We start from the raw sequence: 9,830 nt of genomic DNA on the forward strand, positions 1-9,830 counted from the left end.
GGTAATAGTGTTGCCCATAGTTTAGCAAAGTTTAGTAACTCTTATAGTGAGTTTCAAGTTTGGTTAGAAGAGTACCCCCTGAAATTCATGGGGTGGTTTGTAATGACATTGATCTTTTGATTATTTAATAAATGCTAAGTTTGGAGTTGTGTTAAAAAAAAAAAGTTATGAAATCAATTACCAAATTGAATCATACGAAGTACTAGCTTCTTCTCACCACGTTTTTACGAAGTGTATATATATATATATATATATATATATATATATATATATAAACCTGTCAATTTTGATTCAACCCGCAAACCCAACTCGAACCCGACCCGTTTTTGAAGGTCTTAAACAAAGTTTTTTGACCCGTAACTCGATTTAACCCAAACTCATTTAACCCATAAATTTGCAGGTTAAACCGACCCAAACTGGACCCGTTGATGCGATATTATGGGTTTTTAATAAATACATTTATTTGAAAATTAATATTAGTTTATTGATTAAGTTTGATTATTTGTCTAACATAAGACATTCATTATTTCATCTCTTTTGACTTATTTAACTCTTGACCAAATTCACACCAATAACCTCCTACACCAATTATCGACCCACACTAGCTAGTTGCATCCGTATAACCCACATCACGATCATATCGTCGATCGATTGATAAGTCTACTGATATTATGTCAAGAGATATTATAGTCCATATATAATTATGTTGGTCTCTTCCTTAAATTTTAGGATGTTAACAATTTATTTATAAGTTTATTATCATTTTCTCTCGTAAAAAAAATATATTCAATATCATTTTTTGTTAGTTGGAATTTGATGTGCTTCGGTGAAATGATGACGAATTAAATTACGTAGCATATTTTTTTTGAGAACAAAATTATGTAGTATATAATGAGTAAAAATAATATGGTGAAAATGTTCGATAAAAAAATTGAAAAAGAAAAGCAAATTAAGCTTGAAAATCAGAAATTTTTAAAATAAGCCTAAAAAAAATTAAATAAAAAAATTATTCTTAACCTGTTGAGTTGACCCGAACTCGAAACTTTGGGTTAGGGATGAGCATTTCTCGACCCGTGACCCGAAGTGACCCGACCCGAAATGACCCATGACCCAACTCGAACCTGACCCGTTCAACCCGATTGACAACTCTATATATAAGGCCATGTGTTTGTTTCACCTAATATAGATTAAGACTTTATTACTTATTTCATATTATATCAGAAAAAAAAGGTTTTGAACACAATTTTTTTTATTTTAAAAAAAATTGTTTTAAACCTATTAATACATATTTTCTCCGTTTCTAAATAGATGACCCATAGCTCTTGACACAATTTTTAAGGAAGATGAGAGAGAATGTATAATTAATCCTAGTTTATTTGTAAAGCATATTAATTAAATACTTAAATAAATTAATCAAACATCATTTCATTGTATCAGTTGCCAAACCCACCACCGACACCACCTTGACACTTTTCCATCACCACTGTCACTGCCATCCCCATCTACAACCGCCCTCTTCAAAACCACCACCGTAGTTGTCCTCTTCTAAACCACCATCCTTGCCGCCCACTTCTAAACTAGCACCCCACTGCCATCGTCCAAACCACCACCACTGCACCACCCCTATCTAACCCTTAAAAAATGGGCTTGAATTTTTGAGAAGAGAAGAAATAAGATCAATAAATCAAACCAACACCACGCATATGCAATCTTCCGGATTTGAATTTTGGGAGGTGGGACTTGAAAGTGCTGGTAAGTGGATTATGGATCTAGAGATTGAGGAATGAAAGTGGTTGAAGAGAGAGAAAATAAAGGAGAGAGAAATTTTTTAAAATGGTAACCCAAGAACACCATTTTTTGAGTCATTTAGGAACGATTCGAAATCGTCTCAAACATAGATCTAGCCCCAATTTGCTTAATTTTTCTCACCTTTTCAATGAAATCCAAAATATCAAGAGATCATCAAACTTTTAAGCCATTAATTTCAAATTTTGAAGAAGAGAGTGGGAGATCGACTTTATGGGTTTGTGTGAGATTTGTGCGAAAAACGCTCAACAATCTGTAAACTCCATGGTTCTAGTAACGAAACATGAAGATGAAGAAAATTTTATTGATGTATAAGAAGAAATCATGAGAATTGCATCTATCAATTGAGAAGGAGAGAGGGAGATGATTTTTTAGGGTTCATAGTACATAGTATAAGGGTGATGTTCTTGATGAATTGTGAGAATAAAGAAGAATCCAGAAAAAGCTAGATCTAAAGTGGGCTAAGTTGACTACAGTCAACTAAATGAAGTTGACTACAATCAACTAAATGAGAAAGGATAGTAAATAATAATGGAGGGAGTAATTATAAGTAGGTAAATAAATTAGCATAGTGGGTGGGTAATTAATTAAAGGGGATTAGAAATTAAATGGGGGTATTTAAGTAACTTTGGTAGTTATAACCTTACCCAATATAGTATGGGTAATCTAATATGACATTTCCTTTTAAGGAATGTTAGTCATCTAAATAGAAACGAAGGAAGTATATAGCTTTGGATATTTGAAATAGTATTATAGTGAAAGTTATGCAAAAAAAAAAAAAAATACTCCATTTCATATTATGTGCAACATTTATGGTCTGTTCTATTTACCTTATTTTCAATTATTTCGATTCTGATAAGCTCAATTAAGTTTAGGTAAGTTCAATGTAGAAAAAATAAGTTTTGATAAGGGTTGCTGTAGGCGTCGTTCGAAGCGCGCCTACGTAAAGCATGTTGTGAATATGTTTGGCAATCATAAGAAGTAGGAATTAATTGACATATATGATTAGGGACAAGGAATGTAGGGAGCCGCCAACAAGTTTTTAAGGAATTTGTTGAAGGAATTATGTCTTCGATAAGTGCAATTACTAGACATATTAAGGATCACTATTATGGAGATAATAAGTTCATTCTTTTGGGTCGTCATTGTCTGTTTCTAGATATGATAAATGATCTTTGGGCTAGTCAAATAATCTAAAGCCCAGTAGAATGGATTCTATAAGGTCACACAACTAGGGTATTGGGTTAAACAAGTAAGAGGCCCGTTAATAGGCCTCATGAGATCATGACATACCATATGCAGTGTTGGGCCAGAGAAGCTTGATTAGGACAAGGAGTTTGGGCTTGACATGGACTCTTATTTAGAGATATGATCTATAAATAAGATCCATGACTAAGGTTGAAATGATAATTTACAAGTCAATTAATTGTAACTCAAGCAACCAAGTCCCAAAACCCTAATCTCTCTCACACACCCACGGCCCTCCCCTCTCTCTCCCTATCCGTACGGCCGGCCACCACCTCTTGGTGGCGCGTTGTGTTCATGGTGGTGGATCGTGGTTAGTTCGTGTCTCTCTTCTCCATAGAAGGTTGATTGAAAGGTTCAATCACAACTAACTAGCATTAGTGGAGGTTTAATCTGTGCCCGTGGACTAAGTAGAGGAATCACGCTTGGGGTTCTTTGTCTCCCATAGTTCTTGCTCGATTGCTAGTGGAATCACGCTTCAAAGGTATTATTAATTGTTCTTTATGTGTTATGCATTGATCTTGGTGTTTAGATTCTTATGAATATGATTCCTGCAATTCCGCTTATAGTATGTAAAGTCCTACAGTGGTATCATTTAGCCTTTGCATGTACGCATATTGAATATTGATTCTTGGAATGTCCACAATTTTAATTCAATTAGGAGGGAGAATAATTTAATTATGGGTCAATTATTATTTTAAATGTGATTTAACATATGGAATAATTAAAAGTTGTTTAATTTGCTCAAATTAATCCATAAAAGAACCGAATTTTTCCCTAAAAGGTTCGAAAACTTCGAACCCCCTAACCCTAAATTTCGAAATCCTAAACCCCTAATTTTTGATTTTTGTGTTTTGGTTTTGATTTAATTCGATTGCTATGTGTAGGGAATATTTCAAGCATCCCAACTTTGAGCCCCACTGTGATCATGCACTTAAGCATGGTGGCGTCCAAAAGGAAGGAAGCTAGAGCAAAAGAGTCGCCAACAAGTTTTAGGAACTTGTAAACCGTTCACGAGGTGAAGGTTACACCCCTTCACGATCACAAAGATTGCTAACTCCATAGTGATCCCGAACCATGACTGGATATCCGGGGATGAAGGTACAAATCCAACCACTACTACAAAAGTGACATTAGGTAACACCAAATGGTAACACTTTCAAAACTAAATACTTATATGATATATAAGTAACACTTTTGTAACACTTTAGTTTTATGTGACACTTGGTTGTAACACGTTTATATTAGGTAACACTTGGTTGTAACACTTTAATTTTATGTAGCATTTGGTTGTAACACTTTAATATTAAAAAAAAAATATGTAAAAAACATCAAACAAATAAAATAAAATAAAATAAAAATAAAAACGCTTTAAATTGACTTCTCTCTTTCCTCCTTTACTCTTTCCCAATTCCCTTATCTCATTTTTCCCTCTCTTAAAAACTCACTTTGTCACCCCCCGCCCCACCACCTACTCCTCGCCAACACTAACCCACTGGCCAACGAAGTTCTCACCGTCCACCTGTTGGCCAATGAAGGCGCGATTATCCCTGCACCTGGGTTAAGTGACGAATTAACTATCCACATGTCTGTCATTAGTCGAATGTTGATTTAGCATTCTTAGAGGTCGTTGCTACTCACAGACTAGTTTGGAGTCTTTCTATTTCAAGTAATCTTTAAATATTTTTGTTAGTTCAATTCTTTGTTGGATTACTGATTTGTTGTTCAAGTTTAGGTTTTTTGTTTTTTTTTTTTTTGTTTTTTTTGGCTTATTCCAATTGTTTGTTAAATTTTTTGAAATAAATTACTAACTAAGATTTTTTTATTGTTAAATTATCTTTTTAATCTAAAATCTATTTCAGAATTTCGAATTTCGATTATTGATACTTTTTTTTTTTTTTTTTCTGAAGACTGTTTGTTGAAGACTTGAAGTAGGGTAGAGCTTATTTTAGTTTTTTCTGTATCATAATGGAGCTTAATGTAAGGGAATATGAATCAAGGTGGGGAAATCAGAGCTAGGTTTTTTCTTTTTTTTACATAACTTCGAGATTCTAAAGGTAGGCTTTTTTTAATCAAATCATTGAATATGTCGGCAATTTTTGTGTTTTGTTTTTTTTTATCTAATAATTACGTTATTTTATTTTTATATAATGATGAATTGAATTTTTGTTTGTAGCCGAATTAGAACTTATTTGAGAGGTTTGTGCTCATCAGGTGAGGAGGTGAGGAGACGAGACTCGAGGATGACTTTTGAGATTTGTTTGGCAGGAAAAGTATCTTGCTCTGGTTTGAGTGAGAATTTTGTACAATATTACATTGTGCAAAGTCATTGATTGAGGTATTATGCTCAATTGTCATCTATCTAATTCCTTATCATTTGAACTTTTTTATGAAACAAATTACAATGATACATTCCAAGTAGCAAATAGCTTGATTTTATTTGCTTTTGTTGTTATTACTCCACTGGGGTTCATTACTATTACTCTATGGTATTTCTTCATCGATCTTCTTCAAGAGTTGATTAATCATAAAAGCTTCATTCAGTGGCCCGGTGGGGAGCTGATCCAAATGTCTTTTTACGAGGACTGACTCCCTTAATTGTGACATAGTCTTCTGTAATTCTATTTTTATGATCTTCATTGAAAAGTGAAACATATAATATTCACATTGGTTAGTATTAGCATCTTCATAAGTCCCATGGTTAGTTGTTCGTTCAATTATACAATTTCTTTTTTTTATGACAATAAAGGGCCCCAAAGGTGCAATTGGCTGGGTAAATTATTGATGAGGTGACAATAATGTGCTTATGCTGAAGGAACTTATGATTGCTCTCAAGCGGGATCCCAAAACAACGAGCTCCAAAATGCATAAAAGTAAGCAATCGACCTTATTTTTTGTTATTTGGTCATAAGAATAGGAGATAGTTTCCCTTAAAAGAGATTATGACATTTTTAGCATAGGTAGTGTTTGTTTGAAGCTAGAACATAGTCTGAGGGTGGCCGACAGGTTTTCCTGGGAATTATATCCCAAAATAATGGTCTATGGAAAGTGAGGGATGTGAGGTCGAGGGTGAGACCTCATTAGTGCTATTTGAGTTATGCTTATTGTTAGTTTGTTTAGTTAATGATGCTTGATGAATTTGGTCCAAATGTAGATCTTTCCTCACTTGTATGTGTCCTTTTAACGGATTCAGAGAAAAAAAATGTTGGGAAAAGTGATAATCTTTATATATCTTATATAAAGTATCATAGTTGTTTTAGCTTTGCTCTGTTTGCTACTCAATCTCTTTATTTTTAGATAGCATGGTATTTTCATGGCCTTTAGGTTGTGAATCATGTAGGGTGGTCATGTAATAACTTAATTGTTGAACCCTCCTTGCTTCCTAGTCTTAAGATCTTAACCATATGTATGCAGAGGGTTTATATTTATTAGCTGCCACAAGTCTATTTTTCTACTGATGGTTTATTGGTGTTAATGACTAATTAAATAATAAGTGCTATATTTATTCACATGTCTGGTAGACCAGACTAAATTAAGTGACAAAAAGGGAATCTGACTTGCATATTTTATGTGTTATAATTACTTATTATGACTTATATATTCTATACTTGAATTAAAAGTTGAAATTTATAAGTTTTGTTTTGTAACACAATATTACACATTATAAATGAAGTAGCTAAATTGAACTAATAGCTTACTAATATGTTCATTCAGGGATTAAGGGTATATACTCTTTGTCTCTTTGATATGAACTCAAATACACTAGACTGGAATGGTATTGCGTGATTATAGCTGTGATATTAAATAAACTATTGCAGGTATGCAAAGCTGATGAGGCTAGAGAAAAAGTCGTATTTAAATTTGTATGGAATCACTTTGAAAAGTGGTTCTAGATGAGTATTTATTCAACTAACATAGCTAAATGACCTAGAAACTTGTCTGTTAATTTAAAGATAAATACTTATGTCAGTTGTTGACAAAGTTTCAGATTGTAATTACCCTAGAAAATAGTGTTTTATTTCTTATTTTTCACAAATATACATATGAGCTAGTATGTTTTGTTATGGTTTGTTTTTTTCAGAAGTGCTAAACAACCTGGTGTCACTAATGCAGTGGTATCCTAATATGTGAACAGAAGAGAGACAAAGAGGGGAGGGGCAAAAAAGGGGTTATTATTGCAATATGAGCTAATATTGCGTTCTGGTTGTCTGATATATGATGCTTTCACACACATATATAGGATTGAATGAATCAAGATGAAGCATTGGAGTAGCAAGTAATGATGCCACAATAAACATGCTTGTATATGTAAAGATGTCGATGTCTTCGAAGTGTGAAATAAGGTGTAATGCGGATGTGCGTGACGGTCTCCCATAATACGCTCTGCCTGTTGAACTGATGTCTGCTAGCCTGGAAAAACTGTTATTGCGAGCTGCTTTGGAATTTGGTGGTCTAATTTAGAGACTAAAGTTCACTTTCTTTTTTGTTTTGATTATTAGATTGTAACCAAATCAAAAAAATTGGTGTTTTTAGATTTTTTTTTTTAATAAATCAATTCAAATTGTCTGTCATATATATTAATTTCACTTACGTGGTTTTTGTACTTGTTAATATTATTTTTACATTTTAAAAAAATGAAAAAGTTGCTTATTTTAAATAATAATAATAATAATAATAATAATAATAATAATAATAATAATAATAATAATAATAATAATAATGGGTGGGGGCCCAGATTGTATCTCGGCTCCCTACCAATTTCTTGTAAATTGATTGACTCTGTAGGTTTTGTTATAATAATAATAATAATAATAATAATAATAATAATAATAATAATAATAATAATAATAATAATAATAATAATAATAATAATAATAATAATAATAATAATAATAATAAGGTGTTACATTAGTTTACAAAAAGTGATACAAAATGTTAAATATGACGATACTATATGTCAAAAGATATTTAAAAAATGTTACCTAATAATCCATAAGGTGTTACATTAATTCAAAAAGTGATACATAATGTCTGATAAAGTGTTATTATAGATTGAAAAATGTTACTAAATATAAGTAAGTGTTACCTAAGAAATAAAAAGTAACACTTTAAAAATGATACTAATAATATTTAAAGTGTTACATAAGAGGGTTTATAGTAACACTTTTAAAAGTGTTACCATACGTTACCAAAAGTGTTACATGAGACCTTAGATATCACCCACTAAAGTGTTACCTATTGTCTGTAATAACACTTTATGTAACAGTTTTTGGGTGTTACTTATGGTTAGTTATATACTAGTGAACCTAAAAAATATTGAACCTGCCCTAAAAAGGCCTATCCTTTGTTCTTCTCATATTCATGTGCGCTTTCCAATTAACATACCAATCAATGTAATAAGTCTAAACCTGTTTAATGTATGTTGGTTGAATATTAACGCGACAGACTTCATCGCGGCGTGACAGCGGCTGTACGATAAGACGCGTACATATTTCCTTTTTCTAATTAAATTGGGTTAAGAGTAGTCCGTACTTATCTTTTATTAAATCAAATTTAATCTTTTAAAACACTTGTTTTATTTTGAATAAAATTCAAATATTTTTTCAAAATCAAATAAAAATATAATTATCAATCCTAATCTCTTTAGAATTTAAAAGAACTTTCTACATTATTTTAGAAGATTAAAGTAAATCCTAATGACCTTAGGAATAATAGTTAATGGACCCTCCCCTTGATCATTGGGTCGTACATAAAATCCGGTTTGGGCCCAATTTAGTATTTTGGCTATAACTTCCTCGTTATAACTCGGAATTGGATTTATAATATATCGTTGGAAAACTCTTTTCAAACCCCATCAAACTACACAATTATTGGACCCATATCATGGACCAAACTAAACTGGACTAGATGTTTTTCATAAACAGGGTACGAAAAGAAAGATTTTCGAAAACAGAAAGAACTATTTTTATTAAAAAAAAAAACAGAGAACTCACGAGACTCTTCCACATTTCACATGTCTCTCTGTTCTCTTCCTTTCGCCATTTTCGTCCCTTTCTCACTCTACAAAGCTTGGAATTATTTTCTCTTCAAGGCTAAAGGAAGCAAATTTCATCCCCTATTCATATTTTCCACGATCCAATGTAAGTTTTGCTAGTTTTATTCCATTTTTTGGCTGAAATTGAAGATTTGAACCGTAAAACCTCAAAATTCGAATTTGGGGGTTTCCGATTTGCTCCATAATTCTTAAAATTGTTTGTTCCATATTGTTACGCTATGTTTAAGAGTGTTTTGCAACAAATTTCATGAAAAATGGTTGAGTATTGAACCTTGTGTGAGCATTTCTTTGTTTAAATACGTTCTTGGCATCTTTCTTCGAATTTAGTTCAAATTTGTTGTTTTTGCTTGCTCATTTGGTTATACTTGTTGATTATGAAGTGAACTATAGTATTAGAACTACAATTACTTTCATGAATCATGTTTAGAAAATTTTTGAATCCGAAAATGGCGCGAAGTATACACTTTAGCTTGTTTTTTGCCATGTTCGAACCTCAAGATTGTTTGGTAGACGATAATTATGTTTATGTTATTATTATTCGTCTAAAAGTAGTTGATTATTTGATATTTAGGAATATAATCTCTAGAATACTTTAGTTGAAACTGGTATAGGATGGCATTTTGTGGGTGTTAAAGCCCCCATTTACTGAGTTTAACTGCAGGTATCGTAGCCCCCAAGCATGGGTGGCATTCGATTTTTGTGTTTTGCCCATTTGGCAGCCGTT

At 32.3% G+C, this 9,830-nt stretch overlaps 1 long non-coding RNA gene across 4 annotated transcripts; it reads left to right on the forward strand.

Moving 5' to 3' along the window:
* Window positions 1-4,370: 4,370 nt before the first annotated feature.
* LOC145578983 (uncharacterized) lies at window positions 4,371-7,607 on the forward strand. 4 transcript variants are annotated; one of them, XR_014098953.1, is made up of 4 exons: window positions 4,371-4,720; window positions 5,266-5,389; window positions 5,801-5,924; window positions 7,133-7,607. It is a non-coding gene; the product is annotated as an uncharacterized LOC145578983 (long non-coding RNA). The 4 variants fall into 4 exon arrangements; XR_014098955.1 differs by having other exon boundaries at window positions 7,187-7,607; XR_014098952.1 differs by having other exon boundaries at window positions 4,373-4,720; window positions 7,165-7,607.
* Window positions 7,608-9,830: the final 2,223 nt, after the last annotated feature.

This window comes from Chenopodium album, chromosome 14 (genome assembly GCF_948465745.1).
Source record: "Chenopodium album chromosome 14, dcCheAlbu1.1, whole genome shotgun sequence".
In the NCBI taxonomy this organism is placed as follows: domain Eukaryota; kingdom Viridiplantae; phylum Streptophyta; class Magnoliopsida; order Caryophyllales; family Amaranthaceae; genus Chenopodium; species Chenopodium album.